Below are 26,789 nucleotides of genomic sequence, written 5' to 3' on the forward strand. Positions count from 1 at the left end.
CATCAGTCTTTCTTCATCAGAATAAGTTAGCATTTATGACCATGTGCCATTTACAAAGTGTTCTTAATTTCTGAAACTATGAATTTGCTAAACTGTCACTTAGAGATCATGCCATAATAAGGTGCAGACTGTCCCATTCCAATACAGCAATGTGTATATGTCATAAGAGTGGACTGGAACAGACCATGGAATATTCTTTTATTCCCCATATCTTGTCAGATTCTTTGTGATAGCTTTGATAGGGAATTAAAGAAGATTACCGTTTGATCCTCCAAATGAGAAAGAAAAGATGTATGAGTAATTGGATGTCATCACTGTCAATCAATTGAATATAATAGAAGCAAGTGACTCCAAGACAGAAGCAGTTACAAGGTTGTATTCACAGATCGTAACTGTGGGGAACCTCTTTCTCCCTTTTTCTCGTAAGAGGGTAGAGGGCTTGACTAAAATATTTGCTTGACTCATGCCTGCTTCTTAATCTGGATATTGTTCTCTCTGACTTATAAAAGGAAATATTTGTTTGAGGAGAAGAATAGGAAAAACAAACTAGCAAAATAAAGGGAGTTTCTGATTTGGGGGGCTAATTTAATTTTATATAATAGAATCCTTTTATATCTTTATCTGTTCACTTAAAATGGTAAAGTTCACTTCTTATTTTTATGCCATTAAATTGTCTTTGAAAACATGATGTACAAATAAAAGCATACTCTTTCCTATGTGCTATGGGAGAGCCATAATTTATCTAATCTATTATAAGACATTTAGCTTATTATTTGGAGGGATGGGGATGGTATAAATAATACTAAAATACTTTATCAGATGTACATACGTTTTTGTCAGCTTCTGTGAATGTGTCCTTTTGAGATTTTCCCAGAAATGAAATACTTGGGTAAAAGGGAACAAATACTTTTAAGACTTTGATACATGCTGGCAAATTGCTTCCCAATTTATACTGTCACCAGCAATGAGGGAAGATGGCAGTTTATCACACCTGCTCATCACCATCACAACAAAACAAAACACACAAAAGACCAACTATGTAAAAAAGATACTATATTGTAGACACATATTTACTTTTTTTAGACACATATCCTCACAGACAGATATATACTAAGCTATTCTCAGTAATTAAAGCCTGTGCAATAATTTAGGTCAGTAAAAGATTGTTTTGAGATTGTTTGTAGAGGCAGGAAAGAGAAGTTTGTGTCCACTCAAGGGCAACCCTTTGAGCTGGGGAATTTTAGGGATCTTTGATTATACAGGAAGCCAATTAGAGAGAAGATAAATATTAAATGCAAAAATTGGAGAAAATGCACAGTAAAATTTACCTCTGTTGTGTATTAATACATTTTTGTTTATTTATTTAGAGACAGAGTCTCACTATGTCACCCTCGTAGAGTGCTATGGCATCACAGCTCACAACAACCTCAAACTCTTGGGCTTAAGCGACTCTCTTGCCTCAGCCTCTCAAGTAGCTGGGACGATAGGCACCTACCACAATGCCTGGCTATTTTTTGGTTGTAGTTGTCATTGTTGTTTGGCAGGACTGGGCTGGGTTCAAACCCGCCAGCTCCAGCATATGTTGCTGGAGCCCTAGCCACTGAGCTACAGGCACCGAGCCCCTGTCATGTTTTTATATAGAACTAAACCTTACCTTTGGAAATTACCAATTGTTTTAGTTTGCTACGACTACCATACGAAAAGTATTGCACACTGGGTGCCTTAAATAAAAGACAAAAAAAATTTTATCTCTCATTTTCTGGAAGTGAAAGTTCTAATCCAGATGAAAGCAAAGTTAGTTTCTTGTAAGGGCCTTTTCTCCTGCCTTGTAGACCTTCTCTGTGTATCTTCACGTGGTCTTTTGTGTGTTGCTGTGTCCTGATCTCTTTGAAGGACACCAGTCACATTGGATTAAGGCCCACCCAAATGATATTATTTTAAATTAATAATATTTAATAATAATTTTAAATTAAAAATCTTTTTTTATTGAGTAATAATAATGCAAAAAAAGTAAGATTCATATTGTCAGATAAGAGTATGTCTGTCATAGAATGCTTTGATTCTGAGGTTCAGTATGGATTCCTCAGTTAACTTCTTCCTATTTTTTTTCCCAAAGTCTCAAAAAATAGACAACTAATATTTATAAATAAAAGATAATTTCAAAAAACAGATCATGCCAAATCTTATAGGCAATAGAAAAAGAAGAAATGCTATAAAATCATTCTACTTCATCTGGATACACCTGATAATAAAATTGGAAAAAATATATTATTATAAAGGGAAATTGCAAATATATTTCACTTATAAATGAGGATGCAATATCGTAAACAACATACTAAGTTGAATTAAAAATTAATATTGAAGTAATATACTTTGATTAAAATTAAATCCAATTTATGTGAGAATTAGTCACTATTTTCTTTTCTTTTTTTTTTCTTTTCCTTTCCCTCCCTCCCTCCTTCTCTCTGTCTGCTCTCCCCTTCTGCCATGCCCCACTGTGTCATTGTCATTAATTGTCCTCATATCAAAGTTGAATATATAGAATTCATGCTTCTTCATTCCTATGATGCTTCACTAAGAATAATCTGTTCCCCCAAAAAAATAATAATGATAAATAAAAAAAAAAATGTGTTCCACCTCCATCCAGGTTAATACAAATGCTGCAAAATCTCCATTTTTTTTTTAGTGGCTGAACAGTATTCCATGGTATACATATACCAGAGCTTGCTAATCCATTCCTGAGTTAAGAGGCATTTAGGCTGTTTCCACATTTTGGCCATTGTAAATTGAGCTGCGATAAAAAGTCTAGTACCAGTGTCTTTATAATAAAAGGGTTTTTTTTCCTTCTGGATAGATGCCCAGTAATGGAATTGCAGGATCAGACAGGAGGTCTACGTTGAGTTAAATTAATAATCTTTTTAAAGAATCTATCTCCAAAAGCACTCAGTTTGTCCCATAATTGCAATGAAAATTCCTGGTTCATTCTTAAAATTTGATACAAATACAATTTATGATGCTTACATATTTATTATGGTATCTTTCATCTTTTATAAGTGTAAAATATGTTGCACTCTATATGAATTTGTTTTGAATTTTCTTTTATTAGAGATAGGATCTCTGTTGCCTGGGTTGGAATGTAGGGGCATGATAAAATTTCACTGTAGCTTTAAACTCCTGGGCTCAAGCAAATCTCCCACCTTAGTACAAGTAGTGTAGATTATAGGAAAAAGCCATCATGCATAGCTTGTTTTAAATTATGTTCAGAAGCACATTTGGTTTTTATATCAAGCAGATACAAAGAAATTCGATTTAATAATAGCTGTATTTGATGTCTTAAATTCAGTTTCTACCATATATATAGGGTTAGGGAAGGATGAGTTTATATATATAAAGGATGATTTTATAAATATACATATATATAAAGGATGATTTTATATATATATGTATATATTGATATATATATTATATGATACACACATATATCTATATATTATATATCATATATATCTGTATATATCTCATATATAATGACATATATAATGAAATATATGTATATATATATATCATTCTTCATTGGAATATATTATGGCTATTGAAACTAATCATATATCAGTGTATCTATGCTCTTAAAATTGGGACATACATTGGTAGGGAAATTAAAATGAAGTCAAAAGTTCTTCCAAGATACTGAAACAGTGTCATTTTAAGACTTCACAAGTAATAGGAGAATGTGCAGTAACTCTGCTGCCTTCCCTTTTGTTCCTCTGACAGCTTTGACAGGGTAAAAGGATATAGGCGGGAGACAGTCTTCTATAATAAGTTCAATGGATTATGCTTACAAACTTCGAATATGTGACATGGATAGTTCCATTACAGTTAGGAAATGGAGACATGCAATTTTGACCCTAAATGGCATAACAATTATTCTGTACTACATAACATGAATAAGCTGTGCAAAATAAACACTTCTTTAAAAATGCAGTTTCTATACGCATGTACTTATGCTTGTGTTAATAACTTTATTACATTACATTAAAGCAATATTTATAAGGCATGGCATAAAATATTGACTTTATGAGTATCTCTAGATATAATATGTAGTTAAATTTATTAAATACTAACAATCCGTAAGGAAAGGAGAACTATCAAAATCTTGAGCAACTCTATGGCATTGCTATAGGGCATAAGGAGCTTAAATCATATGGTGATTATTTATTTTGGAGTAAAATACTGATCTACCACAGTGAATTGTTGACTTAAATCTACTTTTATGAGAACATCTTTTATTGTTGTCAAAACACAGGACACTCTGCTTTGCTGTTTATATTTGGCCATTTCCAGTTAGGCTGTAAATATGGACCTCTGTTTTAAACTGTAATACCTATGACAACAACAACAAAATGCTTTTGTCCTTTCCCCCTTCCTCTCCCAATATATTGTTTAAATGTAGAAATCTACATGTAAGTAATAAACTGTTTTAAGAAATTATTTTTCCCCCCAGATATGTGGCCTTTGCAGAGAAGATCCTTGGAGGCAATCCATAACATGACCTATTTTTTAGGTTGTAAATCCCAATAAATCAGTATTCAGAAAACATTCATATTTTACACATTAAATGCACTGAGCATTATGACAGTAATCATTCTCTAGCTATCACAATGAGAATAGGGCAAAATTACACACTAGTTTACTTTGAATGGTAATAAGTTACTAAACATAATATAGTTTTATATAAATACCAATAGAAATATATCAAAATGTACTAGTTTCTTACAGTAATTTGGTTTTTATTTTGGTATAAATTAAAAATAGTAAGATTAAATCACCTTATTTTCCTTAAAAATGATTTTTGTTGTAATCTATTGAATTATGATATAAAATAAAATTTTTAATAATGGTAAATGAGTTGTCATTTAAGTTATATCATATAGGATAATGTCTGGCTTTGATTTCAGTGTTTCCTAAAAGAATAAAACTAAAATCAGATAGAGTGATACCTTGAAATCCGAATTTAATCTGTCTCGGAATTCCTTTCGAGTTCCAAATCATTTGACTTCCAAGACAGTTTTTGCCTTTAAAATAATAGAAACTGGATTAATCTATTCCTGGGTCCCAGAAACTGAAAATTTCAAAATGATTTTAACAGGACATAACACTGGATTTTAAAGTAAAATATTAACAAATAATATGTGAATAAAAATGTAAATTAATAAAATTAAAAATATAAAAACCTAAAAATATAAAGGCCTGTTTCATCACAAATGAACACTCTGTTGGAAACATCCTTCACTGTCCACAAACTCCTTAAACTCCTTTATAAACTTTGCTGCTTCCAAATTAGAACTGGCAGCTTCTCCCTGCACAGCAACGCTATGGATCCCGGTCCTAAAGTTCTCGACCACCCTCTACTGGCTTTCAATTCCTCCTTTTGGGCACTAGTGTCAGGCGTGCCCTTCCGTAAATCATCCTGGAGGACCTTGGCTTTCTCACAAGTCATCATCTCAGAAATCATATCACCAGCCAGCTGTTTTTCATTAATCCAAACTAAGAGGAGTTTTTCCATCTCTTGCTCATTTTTTGATCTCCTAGAGGTCAGTGTCATAACCCTTTCTGCCACATGAGCTGCTTTGATAGCTTCTTTATTTTTCAAACTCTTACAAATAGTGGATTTAGGCATCAGGAACAGAGTAGGGAGATCACAGATACCTGGTTCCTGCTTAGTGGTAAAATCCTTCTTAACTTCAATTGTAGCTCTAACAGCTTTCCTCTTACTCTCATTTTCCTCACTACACTTTTTACGATGGAGTGGAGTGTATTCATGGAGAATACACTAAGTTGTTATCATATATTAAAAAAAAACCGAACCAGCAAAAGCATAACATTAGCCACAGACATCACATGAGAAGCTTTTATTACAGCCTCTGACAATGAACTGAAGGACAAAGCACGTGGGTGGCCCAGTGCTGGAGAAATGTAGGTACCAAAACACATGTTAACAAAGAGCTGAGCATTGGAATATTTAGATTTCGGGCAAAATTTGCTTGAATTTTTTGTGTGCATTCCAAGTTGTTCAAGTTCTAGAGTGTTTGTTTCCCGGGCAATACTGTAATCCACTAAAATATTTTCTGACCTTGTAAAACATTGAGAAAAAGAGCAGGATTACAATTACCTACAGGGTCCAGATTGGTACAGTGTAAAAATCTTGGGAACTAGGATCTGAAAACCTTACATGTAATCTGTAGCTGCATTAAGTGCTAGAGAGTCAGTATTTCAGTAGGATGCTAGCAACTAAAATAGCCTCCATCAGGACCCTTGACCAAGATTCATCTTCCTTTACCTGGAAGATTCACTCTATGCAAATGATGTGATCTTGTGATTTGAGAAAGAAACCTCCCTGGCTAAATCAGGAAGGTTTTGTCAGTCTCAGCACACAGTTGATGTTCTTATTGTTGTATGGAAATGCCTCAGGAGTTGGGCTTTAGTTCAGCAGTACATGATTCCATTTCCTCTTCCTTACTCCAAAATACTTGTAGAAATTGCCAGTGACATCTAGGATGCTGGATACTTCTTTCTTGTGAGAGGCTGTCCTGTGTTTTATTAGCTGCTTAGCATGCCTGGCACCTAGATGCCAGCAATACTCACCTCCAGTTGTGACAACCAAAACTATCTCCAGTTGTTCAATGTTTTGGGGGGTGGGGGGAAGGTAAGTCATCCCCAGTAGAGAATCACTGAATTAAAACAATAAAATGGAGTGGCTGTGTGATCCTGCCACCTTCAGATAAATAGTTTCTAATCAAATGTAGTTTACCAAATATATTGTCTACCCTTTAGTTTTCACATTTAGCATTTTCTCGTTGAGGATATTTATTTTCCCCCCTTTTTTGTTTTTATTATTTTGTTCATTTCTGTTGTCTTATTTCCTCCCCATTTTAGCCTACGCTCTATTCAATTCAACCGATCTTTAAAAAATTAATATGTTTCCTCCTACCTTACTTCCATTTGGGGGTATATGTATCTATCAGAAAAATCAGATGACATAACCTTCATCTAAATTATAATGTCCTGGCTCTATTCCTAGTGGCCAAGGAGATGTAGAAGTAGGAGTCTATTTGCCGATTTCAAGTCTGTGCTGGTGCTGTGTCTTTCTGTGACAAAGTCATTATACCCTAGAAGTAATGCTATTTAGAGGTTTATACAGTCTCTTCAACATATACTTCTACTTAGAAAATTGGATTCTTGTTTGACATATGACAAACTTTAAGTATGTCCTTGTCATTTAAGGATATTTTCTGTCCTTCTAGTCATGCCAGACCTCAGGTAGACACAGAGCATAGAATTACAGCTGTTAGGTACCATCTAAAACAACATACCTTCCCCCACCCAAGGTTCTGCTTTTTAAATTCTTCCTTTGATTTCTCTGATGCAAAGTTCATGAATAAAATTTGTCATTCATACGTCTGTTTCTCAATTATTTTTCATGTAATTAGAATTGGTAAGAGGAAAAGCAGAAATTAAAGTTTTTACACTGTGAGATGGACCGTAGAGTAGAAAAAAGTTACAAGTAAGGCATGCATATTTAAAATACTGTAATGTTTTGGGAAACTATTTTACATTTGTATGTGTTTTATAGTTTTAATAGCTAATGTTTATTAGTTACTTATTATGTCTCAATTTATTTGTGATAATTTAATCTTTACAACAAAGATTCATTGTAAGTAAAATTTGAGTCTCAGAGAAGGTATGTAAGTATTCCAAAATCTGGGCTGATTGAGTAATCTAAGAAACTAGGATTCAAATCCAGGAGGTATGAAATTATAGTTTTGGACACAAAGAAGTTGACCTAGAGTGGTGATATGGAGGGTGGGGGCGTGTATGTGTGTATGCTTATGTCTAGGGCTCAACAAAGGCTGAGGAAGCTTTCTGGGACACCCTGTGCCTTGGTTTCCCCCTGTCGCCCAAGAAGTCCTATGGCATATCCATGTAACAATAAGAACCCCTGAAATCTTAGTTTGAATACCCAGCTTACTTGATTATCCTCCCAGGTGCCTTTGAGAAATAAAATCTTTGAGTGTGTGAATATTTCATAAGAAATAAAATTGTTTTCCTTTTACTTTATAAATGCTATTTATCATTTATGGTAAAACTCTTACTCCAAAATACTTGTAGAAATCACCAATGAAATTGATTTTCTTTATTTTTCCCCATATCTGGAAATTTTAGACATCTAGGATGCCAAAAATTTGAACAAAGTGAGTGGTTCTTTTGAACATTTACTTGAAGTTCTTGTAATTAGCATAATCACATTTGCAGTGTTAGCTCTCAATTTAGATCTGTGCCTTTAGATGGGTGGGTCTCTGAACATATTTGGAAATGTGGCACTTCATCTAATAAAATAATAAAATAGAAAAAGGAAGAATAGAAATATTGGGCTTTAGTTCAGCAGTACATGATTCTATTTCCTCTTTTGATTTTTACACAATCCAAGTTCATTTGTACATATTTAAATCTATTACTGTATTCATTCTAGATTCATTGCCTGAATTTTTTTTAAATATTAGTACTGTGAAGATGATCCTCTGTTAACTTTAATTAGGGCTTCACTGCCATTTCTTGATGAACAAACATTATTAGGCTTTTATTACCATAAAAGCTACTTAACCTATTTCTTCATCTTTCCCTTTTGAAGCTGAAAATTCAAATAGCAGTTTTGAAAAGTCATAAGTCTGAGTTTCTGCATTTGATAGACATTCGTGTATATTATTTATCTTTGTATTTCTTTTTGTGAAAAATATTTATTTTAAGACATAAATGAATAAATATCTTTTGGAGTTCAAATTGAGAAGTGTGAAAAGAATATTTAAATCTTGTTTTTGGTCTTCATGAACATTAGTAAAAAAAATACAAAAAATAGGACTTGTTTTTGAAGTTAATGGGCAGATACATATTATGATCAATAGTTGAGGTTTACACATATTCTTACTTAATTTTATATATTGATATTTATCAATTTGTTCATTATTATAATTGTTTTTTTCTTTTTTCATTAGGTTCCTGTCCTGAGACCATAGCAGGATGTGCCTTGGACAAAGGTATATACTATCTCAAATTTTCTCTGTGAACAAACTACAAAAAAGTTATAATAATAACTTACTCTTGCATGCTTAGAAATGTGGTATTGTATTCCATGTTCATATATATGATATGTACTTTTTCATCTGGCAAAATATAATAGAAAACATCAGAATCATAAATATGATTATCAAATACATGACATTGCTGGGAGACAGAAAGTCTTAAATACAAAATATGTCCAAAGAATCGTTAAAGTTAACACCCCTGCAAGTAAAATAAAGCAGAAAAACTATTCAAAGTTCTACTTTGAATATGAAACTTCAAAAAATTAAAAGAAATTTTTAACATATCTTAAATGATACTCAGATAAAATTATTGAAATAGGATATGTGAGAGTTGAATTATCATGTAAGAGCTACTTCAATGTATTTACTTTTGGGGAGATGAAATAGAGAAATTAATTTATAATTATAATCAATTTGAAAAGTGGAAGCAGTCAGGGAAAAAACTATATACTGCTCAGAAAGGGGTATATAAATGTACTACATGAAAGATAAAAGGAATCCTTCAAGGTCAACATGGGATGACTATTTTAAACTGAAATGCTACTGTTAAAGTGTTATTAAGGATCATAAAAAGTCATGGAATGTAACAATTGACTCTTTTTTTTTTTTTTTAATTTGGCCGGGGCTGGGTTTGAACCCGCCACCTCCGGCATATGGGACTGGCGCCCTACCCGCTGAGCCACAGGCGCCGCCCAACAATTGACTCTTAATAGAGTAGACAGGAAATGTATAAGATGAATAAAGCTACATGGAAACCTATGATTAAGAAGCAAGGAAAATAAGATTCTTAAGCACGGTTGTGGAAAAGGGTGAAGCTGACAAAATGAATGTCACATACAGGAGCTATTAATTACCAGTCCTGTAGGGAGGATGTCGTAAGGAAAAATGCCTGAAAAATTGCTTAAACTAGCACATAAGGAATGTAGTGAGCTTCAGGACTAGATAATGAGAAGAGGTATGATGTCTGTCTTTTGGAGGTCTTTATATGTTGAATAAATTCAGAATGTCTGATTACAGTTTCTCTACAGCTTCTCCAGATCAGCTACCCTATTCACTGTCTTTTCAACCCCACCCATGAATTGTTGAAACAGCATACTTTAATTTTCTATGTGTTAGAGTAGTTTAATATTTAAAGAAGTGTTGAGCGCTGGTTTGTGATTATGAGCAAAATGTGGATATGTATGGTATCATTATTTATACCTGTTCCATTTTACATAAATATAATATTTTGGGAAATACCATTTTATATACATCTGTGTATTTTTTATTTGGCTCAAACATACTGTATGGATTCTGCCATGTTACTCTTGTAAGAAAAAGCAAAGCATGCTATGAATGCAATGCATATGTGGATAATTTTCTGAGACCCTAAAATGGAAACATTGCCTAGATTTTTCTTGACTCTGTTTTTAATATTTTTTACAGTCATTTTCAGTCCCGGTGTAGAGACTGATATGACTTTAGAATATCTAAGGAAAACAAGCCAGCTGATGTGCACTGCCAGACAGGGAATGAATGGCTCCAAGCACAAATCTCTGTTGTGTCAAGGCTTTGGCATGACATTTGGCAGGGAACTAAATCAAACACAGCACAATGCAAATAATCCCAGCTTCCCATGGATGTACAGCCTCAACCTCCAGCCTGCTGTTGTTTATTATTACTCTTTCCTCCTGATAGTACAGGGAGTGATGTTTCTGGTAATGAATTGATATCTAGGGCATTTTCTAGGTGTTCTTGCAGCGTGAGGAAGTAGGAAGATTATGGCTTTGAAATTGAACCTTCTTGGGTTTGAGATATTTTCCATCATTTATTAGCTAGAAAATCCTGAGGAACTTACATCAGACATAAAATGAATTAATAAATTATTATCAAAAAGATTTTAAAGATATTGAAATGATATAATTGCCTTAAGGTGCTTCTTATACATAAATATTTAATAAATACTATTTTATTCCTTCTCATTTCTGTATTCATGTAAGTTTTGTGTTAAACTTCTGGCTGGGTGTAGTGGCTCATGTCTATACTCTCAGCACTTTGGGAGGCCAAGGCAGGAGGATTGCTTGAAGCCAGGAGTTTAAGCCTCGCCTGGCCAACATAATAAGATCCTAACTGTACAAAAAAATAATAATAAAAAGAAAACATTAGCCGGGTATGGTATGAGCTTGTGATTCTATCACCTGGGGAGGCTGAGGTGGAAGGATCACTTGATCCCAACAATTAGAAGTTGCAGTGAGCTATGATCATGCAGCTGATTATAGCCTGGGAGATAGAGCGAGACTCTGTCTCTAAAAAAATAAATAAAATAAACTTCTTAATAATAATTTTGATAATTTTATTAATAGAAGAAGACTGACTAGCATAATTATATTTGTTTTTATCTTTGGGTGAGCATTCCTTTCTTTGGGAATTGTTGCAAACTTCTTGATTATTTTGTGTCCTTTTAAATTTTCATCTACTTTTAAATTGTTTTACTATTAAGTTTTCTTTCCCTGAAATTTCTGTGCTCCAAAGTTCTTCTTTTTAAAGGTACTTAAATGTATAAATGGATTTTATGTTGCACAACCTAAATTAAATTTGATTTAATTTTAGATTTTGTTAGTATGGTCAAGGGTGGAAAACCACATGATAAAATGGGGATGGTTTAGAAAAATTATACCTCAATAGCATACCTTTTGATTTTGGCTTCTTTGCTATGCATAATTTTCTCAAGATTCATATAAATGGTTGCATGTATTAGTAGTTTTTCCCTTTTCTTGTTGAGTGGTATTCCATGGCATGTATGTGCCACTATTTGACTCTTTAAATATTTAAAGATATCTGAGCTGATTCCAGTATTTGGCTGCTATAAATAATACTACTATAAAGATTTTTCATACATTTTTGTATGGCTATACTTTTCGTTTTCTGGGATAAATGTGCAAAACTACAATTGTTAGATCCTATAACAACCACATACTTAGTTGTATGAGAGCCTGACAACCTGTTTTCCGGGGTGGCTGTACCAGTTTACAGACCCACCGGCAATGGAAGAGTGATGCCACTGCTCTGCTTCCCTGCCAGCATTTGGTGTAGTCACTCTATTTTAGCCATTCTGATAAATGTGTAATAATATCTCCTGTTTTTAATTTGCATCTATCTGATGGCTATTGATGTCGAACGTCTTTTCATGTGCTGATTTGCCACCTGTATTTCCTCTTCAATAAGGTATCTGCTCATGTAGTTTTCCTATTTCCTATTGGATTGTTTGTTTTTAAACTGTTGGGTTTTGGTTACTCTTACAAGCAGAGATTTGAACACGTCTTTGTAGAACCGTGTGAGTTGACCACCCGTGTGAGTAACAAATAGGTGAACATACAGAGGTGGTCAACATAAGGAACCCTATGTACATGTGGTACATGTCTAGTCTATGAAAATTAACTCAATTTAAGGAGGTGGTCAATGTAAGGAGAGGGTCAACGATGGAGGTTCTACTGTTTATGTCGTTTAAAGCAGACTAACACAGACTAAAATAGAGAAGGAGAAATAATATCTGGAAGTTCAGACAGGTAGACAGGCGGGAGGCAGAACATGTAAGTCTGGAATCCTAAGGGGAGGGATCAAGCACTGAAAGATTATGAGGCTATGATAGTCAAGAAGATACAATATTGGAGCAGCTCTTGGCTGTCAAACATAGCAAGCCCTCATGTTTTCTTGAAATAGAGAATATTTTTTTTTTTACCCTTACAAATTTTATTGTATGCAAATAAATAAATGTTATTCTTTTGCTTTGGGTGGAGGTCATATTGTTGCTGTCTCTCAGGCAAAAGTACTGTGGCATCAGCCCAGTTCACAGCAACCTCAAATTCCTAGGATCAAGTGATCCTCCTGCTTCAGCCACCCCCAAGTAGCTAGGACTACAGGTGTGCAGCACTATATCCATCTAATTTTTCCTATTTTTATTAGAGACAGCTCTTGCTCGTGGCTCAGGCTGGTCTGAAACTTCTGACTTCAAGAGATCCCGCTCAGGCTCCCAGAGAGCTAGGATTATAGGCATGAGCCACCAACTCAGCCAATAAATGCTATTCTGTTTCTTGGACTTTAAATCTTGTACGAAACACTAGGGTTTTCTCATTTATCATAGATCTTACACACTAAATAATTTCAATAAGATGTATGAACTTTTCCATTCGGGGAAAATATGTATTTTTAGGTATGTGACATAAAAACAGAGGAAAGGCTTGGCGGGGCTAAAGAACTCAGATTACTCACAGAAATAGGGCAGATACTTTATAACAAGATTCTCTTTAAGACCCTTAAAGAAACTTCAGCTCAGAGGGAAAATCCATTATGTAGAACATCTATGGTAGATAATCTTGGAATTCTAGTAAAGCAGGCAATATTGGGAGTTTACCATGAGCAAACATACAACACCACGTTAGAGAAGAAGAGAAGAGGAAATATCTGAAAGTCCAGAAAGACCGGAGCATATTTGTCAAAAGGAGATTCAAGGCAAGGTAACATTCATCACTGAAGACAGATATTGACTATCTGAGGGTGTCTGCCGTGTTTTCTGATTTATATTCTACAGATTGAGTTTATATTCAAGATTTAGAATTAATATGGTTCTGGTGTGAACCAAATAGCAGTCCACTCAGTGGAGCAGGGATGGAGAGGTTCCCTGGTGTCCTAGTATTAACCCTGAGTTGTGGGAGCTCCTGGAGGACAGACCAAGACTTTAGAAGCAGTGCAGGAGGGAGGAAGTTTTGAATTATTCTGTGCCTCTTTACCCACTCTACATTAACAAATGCTGCCCCAATACCATTATAGAGTACCTAACAACAGCTTATACGTATTACTATAGGGTCACAGAGAGTCACACTGGGAGATACGTGTAATGACTAAGACAAAGGAACAGGGGACTTGCTTCTTAAAAGACAGAAATTAAAAGAAAGGTCACTGATGTAGTTTATCCAAACTTGCTCCCTCCAAATCTCACATTTAAGCGGATACCCAGAGTGGGTGAGGGCCTGATGGGAGATGTTTGAGCCTTGGAGACTGATCCCTTATGAATGTTTTGATGCCTTCCTAATGATAGTAAGTTCTTGCTTTATTAGTTCACATGAGAGATGGTTGTTTCAAGGAGCCTGGGAATCCTCCTCCTCCTCCCTCTCCTGTCCCCACTCTCACATGTGACATGCCTGTTCCCCCTCCGCCTCCTGCCTTGATGAGAAGCTCGCTGAGGCCCTCCCCAGAAGCGGATGCTGGTGCCATGCTTCCTGTACAGTCTGCAGAACCATGTGCCAAACAAACCTCTGTTTTAATAAATTACCCCACCTCAGGTATTTATTAAAGTTATAGCAGTGCAAAACAGACTAACACAGTTATTTTTGAAAATTCTTTTGCTGGCGGCGCCTGTGGCTCAGTGAGTAGGGCGCTGGCCCCATATGCCGAGGGTGGCGGGTTCAAGCCCAGCCCCGGCCAAACTGCAACAACAACAAAAAAAAAATAGCCGGGCGTTGTGGCGGGCGCCTGTAGTCCCAGCTACTCGGGAGGCTGAGGCAAGAGAATCGCGTAAGCCCAAGAGTTGGAGGTTGCTGTGAGCCGTGTGACGCCACAGGACTCTACCTGAGGGCGGTACAGTGAGACTCTGTCTCTACAAAAAAAAAAAAAAAAGAAAATTCTTTTGCTGTGGGGGTCATCACATTTGATTTGATGATGTCTGAAATCCTAAAGATATAAAAGGTATGAAATGATATACAGATACATATATATGAATATTTTTTCCCAGTAAACACCTGCCATATTCTGAGAAGCCCCCTTCCTTACTGGATAGCATGCTGACTGCCTTCATCACCTTAGGAGATTTCATCACTTTTCATTCTGTTTTTATAATTAACATTTATTATTCTTTTTTTTAATTTTATTTTTTTAATTAAGTCTTTTGTACATAGATCATAAATACATTTATGCGCACTTCAGTGTGTTGATTATTTGTACAGATTGGAGTGCTGAAATCATACTAATCAGCATAGCTTTCATCTCATTTACCCATTTATAGCATTAGGACTTTTGTGTTCTACACACGATAGCACCAACTTGTACTTGCAATGTATTCCATAATTGTTTATTTTTACTGAAAGGTACTGCTTCTCTTATGAAAGCAATGGGAGACCATGGACCTTCTAATGTGTGAAGTCCACCTTGCAGCCACCTTTGACGGAGGCGGAGGCGGACTGGGAGTGGGGAGGAGGAGGTAGACCTCAGCCTGCTCTACCGCACTGGGAGATTTAACAGAAGTAGCCCTTACAAAGTGATCTGTGGGAGGGAAGTGATGTGGTTTTCATTCAGGAAGAAAAATTAAGTCTGGTACAGGGAAGTCGGAGGGTATTATTCTTGTCATCATTCTACCACTTTCACTCTCGAGCTGAGAGCCTAGTCATTAAAATACAGCACCAGGGTATGGGTGGTGTTTGTAGAGTACTCAGGTGGGATTATTTGGAGACTTCCCCAGCAATGCTGGAGGTTCCCCAGAGGAAAATGGCAGTGGGGACGGTCCAAATGTAGGCATTGCCCAGTTGGTAATAATTATGGCTTAATGAGATCAAAATTAGTGGTTTCTAGTAAGAGTATCTAGGAAATGGCTTCACTTTGGTTCCAGAATGTGCAAAGAGGGAAGTGAAGCCAAATAGAGACAGGCTGGCAGAAAGCAGGGGGGTCAGAATTGGTTATGTTGAGCAGGTTGGTTTGAAACTATGAATATTTTTAAAAAGTTGGGTTGAAATTTATATTTTATATACTCCCTATGAAAATTGTATATAGGTGTACCCACATTTAGATGGGGATACTGAGTCCCAGAGCACAAAAGTAAATATGTGACAGGTAAAATAGGTTTTAACTGATTCCAAACACTACATTATTTCTATGAATGAACTGAAATTATAGTAGTTAATATATAAAAAACAGAATAGGAAGACTGGGTTTTAAGTTGGTTTTAAAAGTTGGTTTTTTTATCTTTTATAAAAGAAAAGATTATTTTATAATAAATTATTGCTCTGAATTTCACCTGCTTTAATTTTTTTCTAAAAAGTTTCTTTTCTACTGAAAAAAATAACTGATAAAAAAGACCCAACCAGCTTTACATAAAGCATCATTTTTTTTCAAATCATGAAAATTAGCACATTCACTTGTTTATGCCAAACGTACATTCCCCTACGTCTTTTGTGTTTTATCATGAAATTTAAATGGTGTGATGCACATAGCAGAGCTACCCTGTTCATGAAATGTAACTGAAAAGTAAATACTGTATTAAATTTTTTCAAGTAAATAATAAAAGGTGACACTGATTCATTTCCCTTGCACATTTATTCTATCATGAACAATTGCTAAGGAAATGGTCATAATACCAGTGAACTGCCCAGTCTTCATCATAATACCTAAATACCAAGTTAAAATCTGTAATAAACATTCATTTCATTGCTTTGAAGAAAACAGTGATTTCATAAAAGTGTTTTATGACACCTTTTTTTTTTTTTTTTTTAGAAATTCTCCAGGTAAAATGAGGTCCATGGAAAAAGTGATTTGAGAAACTCTGCTTAACCACACCTATCCACCACTTTATGGTTAAATCTCTTAAATCTCTCCTTATGTGGGAGATTTAATGGGTTTATCAGCATGAAAAGGACATTGGAAGCCTAAAAAGTTATTAATGCTATTTATTCTAGAAAAATACAGAACCAATAAAGCCACCTGGGAGGCAGTATTTTGCAATGGTTAAAAGTGTGGTGTCTACCATCATACTGGCTTTAATTCCCTGCTGTACTTTTTTTTTTCATTGAGGTAAAATTTACATACCATAAAATTAGCCATCTTAATATGAACACTTTAGCAACATTAAATACATTCACAGAATAATCACAAACACTCTCTAGTTCCAACACATTTCCATCACCCCAGAGGAAAATCCTGCACCCATTAAATAGTTCCCTATTCCTATACCCTCCAACCAGATTCACTATAAATAATGTGAACATTCTACATACCTGCTTTGAGAAGCTGTTTCCCTCAGTATTCCTATTAGACAGAAATAGCTTTGATCTTAGATCAAAACTGGTTGTAAAAATTCAGTTATACAATGCACTTGAAACATAGTAAGAATTTAAGAAATGTCAGATGTCAAACTTACTTGGCCCTCTCTTGCCTACAAAGCAACAAGTGTTTTGAATGCACTCTCCAGGAAACAGATAGATGTTACCAGAACAGGAAAAGACTGATAGAAAAGTCATATAGTGCTGTCTGGAGAGATTCCATCCACATAATATGAAAATTAGTATTAATAGCAGCTGGATACTTTCTGGGCATCCCTCAGATACCTTAGCTTACTTAGAGGCTAATTCATCTCACATGCTTCTCTGCGATCCAGAAGACTCACTGTTAGAGCCCGTGTCCCTCCCTGTAATATCTTTGGCAACAGTGGTTTGATACAGAAATTGGGACAGGGAGGTTTTGAGAGAATGAGGGAGTCCCCAGGTATTCTTGATCTGAAAATAAGAGGAATATAGAGGTTTATGAGGGGAAGATACATTTCTTCAATAGAATGAAAAAGATAAAAGAGCTGACACAGGTTTTTATGATTATAAAAATTTTAAAGTATCATTGACATGGAAAAACAAATTATAAAACAACATGGAACAATGCAACACAAAATATGTATATTTTATTTTATTTATTTTTTTTTAGCATCTTTTTTTTTTATTGTTGGGGATTCATTGAGGGTACAATAAGCCAGGTTACACTGATTGCAATTGTTAGGTAAAGTCCCTCTTGCAATCATGTCTTGCCCCCATTAAGTGTGACACACACCAAGGCCCCACCCCCCTCCCTCCATCCCTCTTTCTGCTTCCCCCCCATAACCTTAACTGTCATTAATTGTCCTCATATCAAAATTGAGTACATAGGATTCATGCTTCTCCCTTCTTGTGATGCTTTACTAAGAATAATGTCTTCCACTTCCAGGTTAATACGAAGGATGTAAAGTCTCCATTTTTTTAATGGCTGAATAGTATTCCATGGTATACATATACCACAGCTTGTTAAGTGTTTATATATGTAAATACATGTAAATTTAATTATTGGTATAATTTTATATAAATGGAATAATATTCTATAGTGAATAACGAATCTATTCTATAGAGCTCTAGAATAATTTTCACCAAAGTGGAGTGGTAATTGCTGTGGTGTATCAGAACTTTAGGTGTCTTTCATTTGCCTCTGTATTATTTTATATAACTGTTAAAATTTCCACATGACTGTATACTTTCTTACTAAGAGAAACAAAGCATTACAGCGGTAGCCATTAGCAATACAGACACATCACAACTGTAATGAGATATTTTTACCCTGTTTTTCCTCATAGTTGCTGGAAGGACAAACCATTAGAAAAATATGAGAATGTTTGCTAAAATTAAGCAGACTGGGTTGCCTCCAGGAATCCACAGAACAAAAAATGAAGGAGTTTACAGAGGGAGCCCTGCCTTTTTCCATAAATAAAACTTACCCATGAACTCTGGTAACATGTAGCAAATTATTAATTTTTTTTTTTTTTTTTGCCTTTTTTTTTTTTTTTTTTTTTTGTAGAGACAGAGTCTCACTTTATGGCCCTCAGTAGAGTGCTGTGGCATCACACAGCTCACAGCAACCTCCAACTCCTGGGCTTAAGCGATTCTCTTGCCTCAGCCTCCCGAGTAGCTGGGACTACAGGTGCCCGCCATAGCACCCGGCTATATTAATTTTTTTTAAGTTCAATCTTTCTCATTTTTTTCCTAAAACAAGATTGATTAATTTCCAATTCCTTAACAAATTCTACACAAGGTAACATAGTGTTTTAAAGCTAGAGGAGAGTTTATCAACACTTGCTGGACAAGGAAGTTCAATTTCCCTCTGATCTTGTAGGGCCGATACTCTGAGTTGGCCTCCTGAACCCAAAGGTCCTCACATTTGTTCTCTAACCTGACTATCATCCTAGACATCATCTGGAGATTTTACTTAGCATACGCATTCTTGGGTATCTCCCCCAAATTCCTCATGCCTTAAATTCAAGATGTGGTCAATAACTCTTCATTTAAATGCGCCAGGTTACACCAAAGAAGATGGTTCAAAAATTATCCTTTGAGAAACACTGAAAGCTTTACCTCCTTACCTCTTTGCAAACCTATAATTAAAAAAAAAATCATTCCTACAATTTTCTTCTAAAATTATCTGTAATTCTTTTTAGCACTTTTCCTTGAAAATATGGTAATTCAGGTAGAACATGACAACTTATCCCTCACACCAGTCTCATGGACTATCTTCAGATGCCAAATGCAGAAACAACTGAACCATCTACTTTTCATTACTTTTCTTTTTAGAGTGGGTATAGTCCAGGAGCTCATGTCAAGCAGAAAAATCAAATCTTCCAATTATACTTTGGATTAGGTTAATGTAATTTCAACAAGAATCTTCTTAGCAACCAATGATTTATTATACAGAATGTACTAGCTATATAATCTTTAATAATATTTAATACTTTAGTACATGCAATATATGTAGTTTAGGTTTTTTCATTACAATGTTTCAGAAATGCTAACTCATTTTTTCTGCAGATATCCCTCTGAAGCAGACAGAACTGCTATTATTTATCACAATTTGCAGAAAGATGGAATCACTGAGCTATTAAGTAACTTGAAGAGGGTCACCGAGTCAGCGACTAAGTCAGAACAAACACTTCATCTCCTTGCTTCTTAAACAGTAATTTTCTCAACAAATTCTCTTGCATGTAGTTCTTCCAGTAAGAGTGTACAAGTCAACCACTTTCCTGGGTAATTGTTCATTATGGGGCATATGAGAATTTATACCCTCTTGAAGGTTAAATGGTAGAAGGGGGAAATCATGTTAAAAATATTCCTTATTTTTCAAAGACTTCCATTCCCCCAGTGCCCTTGTTACTAATCCTATTTCATAAAACATCACTTTTCATTCATTCATTCATTCATTCATTTAACCAATATTTACTGAGCATATTTATTTATTTTTTTTTATTAAATCATAACTGTATACAATGATATGATTATGGGGCATCATACACTCACTTCATAAACCATTTGACACATTTTTATCACAGTGGTTAACATAGCCTTTAATATGGATAGCATTCTGCTGATAAATAGGACATGGTCCTTGTCCTCAGTTTGCACCGTTAGGTGAAGAAATAGACACACAGACAAATAGTATGATCTAATAATTGCGATATTGTATCCAAGTATTAGGTGCAAAGTGAGTTTAGGGGAAGACTCCCTGAGTCCATTTGAGCTTTCTCAGAAAACGAAATATTTGAACTAGGTTCAAAGTAAAGATAGGGGAATGGAAAACGGAAGGCAAAAACAGTCCCTAAACATGATGAAGTCGTATCCATCAAAGATATAAATGGAGATCTCTGGATTTAAAATTCAGAGTCCTAGCTAGGCACAGTGCCTCCTGTCTGTAATCCCAGCAATTTTGGAGGATCATTTGAGGCCAGGAGTTTAAGACCACCTTCTCTACAAAGAATAGGAAAAAAAAAAAAACAGCTTGATTTGGTGGTATGTACCTGTAGTCTGAGCCAGCAGGGAGGCTGAGGTGGGAGGATCACTTGAGCCCAGATGTTCAAGGTTATAGTGAGCTATGATTGTACTGTGACACTATCACCTGAGCGACAGAGAAAGACATTGTCCCTTCCACAAAAAAAAAAAAAAAAAAAAAAGAGGCCTAATAATTGTACACATAATTTTCACAGGGTAATTGTGCCACACTGTAACAATGTTTTTGAAGCCTTGGTAACCTCCAAGGTTTTTTTTGATACCCCATCCTTCTGGCAGACTATTGTTTAGAAAGCCAAACTTTATTTTGAATTGGATACAAGCAAACAGAAAAGAGTGCAAGTGCTCTTAAATGGTAAAACTAAACAAAGGGAACAGTCACTTCCAAGGATGGCGGTGTATGCTTTAGCTTGAAGAGTATTTTTGCAGCCAAGTAAGAAGCCCTCAAAACATAATAGAAACATTGACAGACACTTAACTATACCAGCTCTGGTGGGGACAGCCATAATTCACTTCATAACACAAATTGATAGGTTGTCCAGAGGGGACCCTGTATTGGTGCTATTGAGTGTCTTTTGAAAAGTTCTGGTTCTGGGCTATGAAGCTGCAAAATGAAACTGAATGATTCTGTTTGGAGTAGATTCTGAACTGGGCCCCTCAATTACAGTTGTGATATATTTGGGGCAGGCAACATGTAAATGTCCTATAAAGACTGAAAATATGAAGTAATAAACCAAAGTGAAAAAAGCAAATGCAATGACAACAAAGTTTGTTGTATTAAAAGTCTAATATTTCTTCCCACATGACATGCTTAAAAGCAGAGCAAACCAGAGGTGAAAGAGAGAAGCTTGCTTTAATTTAAGTAGGGCTAGTGGCTGAGCCGGGAAGGAGTATGCTCTGTATTTGCAAAATCATGTGCGGGGCAAAGTTCAGCTACCCAGTGATCCTGCTGGGCAAAGTCTCCTACATGTTTTATAACAATGCAAATGACTTCAATCGGAGGTAGCAGCATTTCCAAATACCATTTAGCGCTTTAATGATTTGTCCTACAAAGGTCCTACCAGGTCGTATTTAATGGATCTTCTAAACAATGTAAAAAGATTTCTCTAAATGTGTTATATAGCTAACAATTTAAGTGTAAAAATAATTGACCTCTGTCCCCACTGCTGTTTTCTTTCTCAAATATAACTTTTGAAGATATTTTTTTTTTAAATTGACATTGTAATTTTCTTCTCTCTAGATCTGAATTCTTCCAACCTTGGCCTTAAAGTTCCACGTACAGAGTTGGGGTTCTCATAATTACAAAAGCTCTACAGAATTTTGAAAATAACACAGAATCTTGAAAGGAAATTGGTAGACAAGGATTCTAGTGTCTGCTTTTCCAATGTAAACTGGATAACCTTGAGTTCATTATAACCTCCACAGGCCTCAATTTGTTCATCTCTAAAATGAAGGTCGCAGATTACCTCTTACACCCTTTAATGTTGTTCTACAGTACCATTTACGCCTGCTAATGAATTACTTAAATATTGAAGCCCACATTAAGCTTTATGGAAAAGCATAACTGGCAAGATTTTCCTCTCAATTACTTGTGCTAATAGGGGCCAAAATGGCATGAATACTTTAAATTCACAGATAATCCCCAAACTTCAATTTAGCTAAGTGTTCCAACCTCCTCTTCTGCTAAGCCATTTATGGGGGATTCAAACAATTAGCACACATGGACTGTTAAGAGATTTATCTCCTTTATAATTCCTACCTTCTCAACTGCCTCCCCACTGGGATATTTTCATATTTAAATTTCTAAAAATAGAAATAAGAAATAAATCAAGTGTAGTTTTTACATGCTTGGTGCTTTGTGAATTGTTTTATTGAAACCTCACCTTGTTGAGTAGTGTGTTAGTTTGCCAGTGCCGCCATAACAAAATGCTACAAAGGAAGGGGCTTAGGCAACAGACACTTGCTGTCTCTCCTTCTGGAGGCTAGACTCTGAACTCTAAGCGTCAGCAGGCCTGGCTTCCCCTGTGGGCTGCCATGGAGCGTTAGTTTCATGCCTCTCTCCTAGTTCCTGGGGATTTGCTGGCAATCTTTGGCACTTCTTGACTGGGAGAAATATCATTCCAGTCTCTGCCTTTCATCTTTATCTAGTGTTTTTCTTATGTCTCTGTTCTTCATGTGGCATTCTTTTTATAAGGACCCTAGTTATCTTGGATGAAGGACAAATCCTATTGTAATATGTCCTTTCTAAATTTTTATTTATTTATTTTTTTTCTTTTTTTTTTTTTTTTATTAAATCATAGCTGTGTACATTGATATGATCATGGGGCATCATTCACTAGCTTTACAGACAGTTTACCTAGTTTCACATACACCCTTGTAAGATGCACCGCTGGTGTAATCCCACCAATCCCCTTCCCTCTACCCACCTCCCCCCTCCCTCCCCTCCCTTTCCCCCTTCCTCCTATTCTTAGGTTGTAACCAGGTTATAGCTTTCATGTGAAAACCCTAAATTAGTTTCATAGTAGGGCTGAGTACATTGGGTACTTTTTCTTCCATTCTTGAGATACTTTACTAAGAAGAATATGTTCCAGCTCCATCCATGTAAACGTGAAAGAGGTAAAGTCTCCATCTTTCTTTAAGGCTGCATAATATTCCATGGTGTACATGTACCACAATTTATTAATCCATTCATGGATCGATGGGCACTTGGGCTTCTTCCATGACTTAGCAATTATGAATTGAGCTACAATAAACATTCTGGTACAAATATCTTTGTTATGATGTGCTTTTTGGTCTTCTGGGTATATGCCCAGTAGAGGGATTACAGGATTGAACGGCAGATCTATTTTTAGATCTCCTTTCTAAACTTTTAAACTCTGCCGAAGTTCCTACTTCCAAATAAGGTTGCATTCTGAAGAACTGGTGGTTAGGACTTCAAACATAACTTTTTAGGGGTGATACAATTCAGTTTACAATAAGTATTCATCATTCCCATTTTAAAGATGGGTTAAATAAAGTTTTGATGTTAAATTAATTTCCCGGAGGCCAAAAACTCAGTTAATGGAATGGGGTTTCACATCCATATTCAATTTTGTGTGTTATGTAACAAATGACCTTGGACCAACAACAACAACCAAAAAAAGACAAGCAATAACAGGTTGTCCAAGACTAAGAATATTAATCATAATCTTTCGGTAACTTTCAGTATTTGATTTGCATTGGTAGCACCAGAGATAAATCTAATGCATCTGTCAAAGTTGATTCTTAAAGAAGGTCTATGAGCCTGGACAAGAATAAAAAATACAAAAAAGTAGAAAATAAGCCTTAACCTCAAGTCATGTACCAAGGGAACCTATGTATATAATAATCCTGAGACATGGAGGCGGAGCAAGATGGCAGCCGAGTAACAGCTTCCTTGCATCTGGGCACCGTGAGTCTGGGGAGATAGGACTCCAGGCATCTCTGGCTGGTGGGAACTGCCTATCATCACTCCTATGAAGATACAGGGAGTCAGCGAGAGACTTCTGGACCCCAAGAGGAGGACTAAAACAGTGGAAAACCGGCAAGTGGTCGCATGTGTTCAATCCGTCTAAACCCGCCCACAACTGTAAGTTCAGTAGCAGCGAGACTGCAAACCAGAAAGGCCTTACCTGTGAACTGTTTTGATGTCGTTGGACTTGGCACTGAGTTGAACTGCCTTGGGGAAGGCCTGAGCGGGAGTGCGGAGAACTTTGGCCGTTGTCTAGGGCCCCAGTCTGAGCCGCTGAGCCAGATGGAGCTAATAGTGTTTGGCGGTGGGTCACATGGATCCATTGTCACTGATCTGCCCCGGCAAGCTCCGCCCTCAGGGTCTCAGAGCTAGAAAAGGGTGGGAGCTGGTAACCCAGCAACCAAGTAGCCTAAGGGTGGGGTTTGAGCTGCCTTGCAGCCCTAACCCTCAGGGGCAGAGTGAGACCGGTTTTGGCACAATGGGTAAGTGGATAGCCACTTTAGCAGTGATTCCAGCGAGAAAGCTGGGAAAGCTTCTGCTCAGCAAGTTTACAAGTTCAAAGTGCCTTTTAAGTAGGCTGAAGAGAGATTTAGGGTGTCTACCTGCTGGGGGTTGAGAAATCAGCAGCCTCCAGTCGTATCAGAACTGTGACTAACATCTCATACGCCAGAAGACCACGTGTTGCCCAGACAATATTCAATAACATATACAAACTGCTTTGTTTTTGGTTGTGTATTTTTTTCTTTTTTTTTTTGTTTGGTTGTTTTTTTTGTTTGTTTATTTTGACGTTGCTGATGTTCTTTTGTTCTTTTAATTTCAATCTTTTCCACACAGATCCCTTTTTCTTTCTCAATTTTCCTAGTTTAATTGTAATTTCCCATTGCTGCCTTTTTTAATAACTTCAACTTCATTTTTGCTAGTGTTTCTACCGATATAATTTGGTTTTTCACCCAATTTTATCCCCGTAAAGTTTTCTGTTTGCTTCTTTTGGTTTGATTTATAGCATTTTTGTCTTTCCTCTCTACTTGGTGGAGGTGGGGTACTGTGTCTGATCAGGTTAGCAAAGAGCTGCTGACCTCAAGGGAACCACCCAACTGCGCACCCCTAGAAGGTGGGGTTTTTTAAGGTTGTGTCAAAGTACCCTACTGTACACCAATATTGCCCTGTCTCTCTCTTTCTGTGCCTCTCTTCTTTTTGTCAATATTCCTTATACCCACCCCCTCTCCTTTCTCTATCTCTCTTTTTTTCTTATCACTCGGTCCTCCTTTCTTTCATACCCTTTTTTTGCTCTTCAACCTTCTCACCCTTCTGGTCCTGTAACCCTTAGTCCACAGGCACAAGAACTTAAAGAGCAAGAGGAAGTGAAAGGAAAATTAGGGCAAGGAAACAGATAAAAGAAATCACTCATGAGGAAGAATCAGCAGAAAACTCCAGGCAACATGAAGAACCAGTCTAGAACAACCCCACCAAGGGACCATGAGGTAGCTACTGCAGATGATTCCACCAGTATAGAAATGTTAGGAATGACAGAAAGGGAATTTAGAATACACATGTTGAAAACAATGAAAGAAATCATGGAAACAATGAAGGAAATTGCTAATAAAGTAGAAAATAACCAAAAGGAAATCCAAACACAGAATCAAATAAGAGATGAACGATATGAAGAATATAAAAAGGATATAGCAGACCTGAAGGAAGTGAAACAGTCAATTAGGGAACTTAAAGATACAATGGAAAGTATCAGCAACAGGTTAGACCATGCAGAAGAAAGAATTTCAGAGGTAGAAGACAAAGTTCTTGAGATAACTCAGACAGTAAAAGAGGCAGAAAAGAAGAGAGAGAAAGCAGAACGTTCACTGTCAGAATTATGGGACTTTATGAAGCGTTCCAACATACGAGTTATAGGAATTCCAGAAGGGGAAGAAGAATGCCCCAGAGCAATGGAAGCCATACTAGAGAATATTATAAAAGAAAATTTCCCAAACATCACCAAAGAGTCTGACACACTGCTTTCAGAGGGATATCGGACCCCAGGTCGCCTCAACTCTAACCGAGCTTCTCCAAGACACATTGTGATGAACCTGTCCAAAGTCAAGACAAAAGAAAAGATTCTGCAAGCTGCCAGGAGTAAGCGCCAGTTGACCTACAGGGGCAAATCCATCAGAGTGACGGCAGACTTCTCTAATGAAACTTTCCAAGCAAGAAGACAATGGTCATCTACCTTTAATCTACTTAAACAGAACAATTTTCAGCCCAGAATTCTGTACCCTGCTAAGCTAAGCTTCAAAATTGATGGAGAAATCAAATCATTGACGGATATACAAACATTGAGGAAATTCGCCACAACAAGACCAGCTCTACAGGAAATATTTCAACCTATTCTGCACACTGACCACCACAATGGATCTGCAGCAAAGTAAGAACTCAGAAATCAAAGGACAGAACCTAACCTCCACACTGATGCAAAAGATAAAACTAAGGAATGGACTCTCACCAAATAAGACGAATAGAATACTACCACACTTATCAATTATCTCAATAAATGTTAATGGCTTGAATTCCCCACTGAAGAGA

The 26,789-nt window shown here is 36.1% G+C and overlaps 1 protein-coding gene across 28 annotated transcripts in view; it reads left to right on the plus strand.

Annotated features, from left to right (window-relative positions):
* PTPRD (protein tyrosine phosphatase receptor type D) overlaps positions 1-26,789 on the plus strand; it is a 2,247,062-nt gene that overhangs the window by 826,310 nt on the left and 1,393,963 nt on the right. For all 28 annotated transcript variants that reach the window (XM_053572732.1, XM_053572883.1, XM_053572736.1 and 25 more), the window contains exon 5: positions 9,048-9,089. The gene's annotated coding sequence lies outside the window, so the exon portion shown is untranslated. The remainder of the gene's footprint in view (positions 1-9,047; positions 9,090-26,789) is intronic.

This window comes from Nycticebus coucang, chromosome 2 (assembly GCF_027406575.1).
Source record: "Nycticebus coucang isolate mNycCou1 chromosome 2, mNycCou1.pri, whole genome shotgun sequence".
NCBI classification, from domain to species: domain Eukaryota; kingdom Metazoa; phylum Chordata; class Mammalia; order Primates; family Lorisidae; genus Nycticebus; species Nycticebus coucang.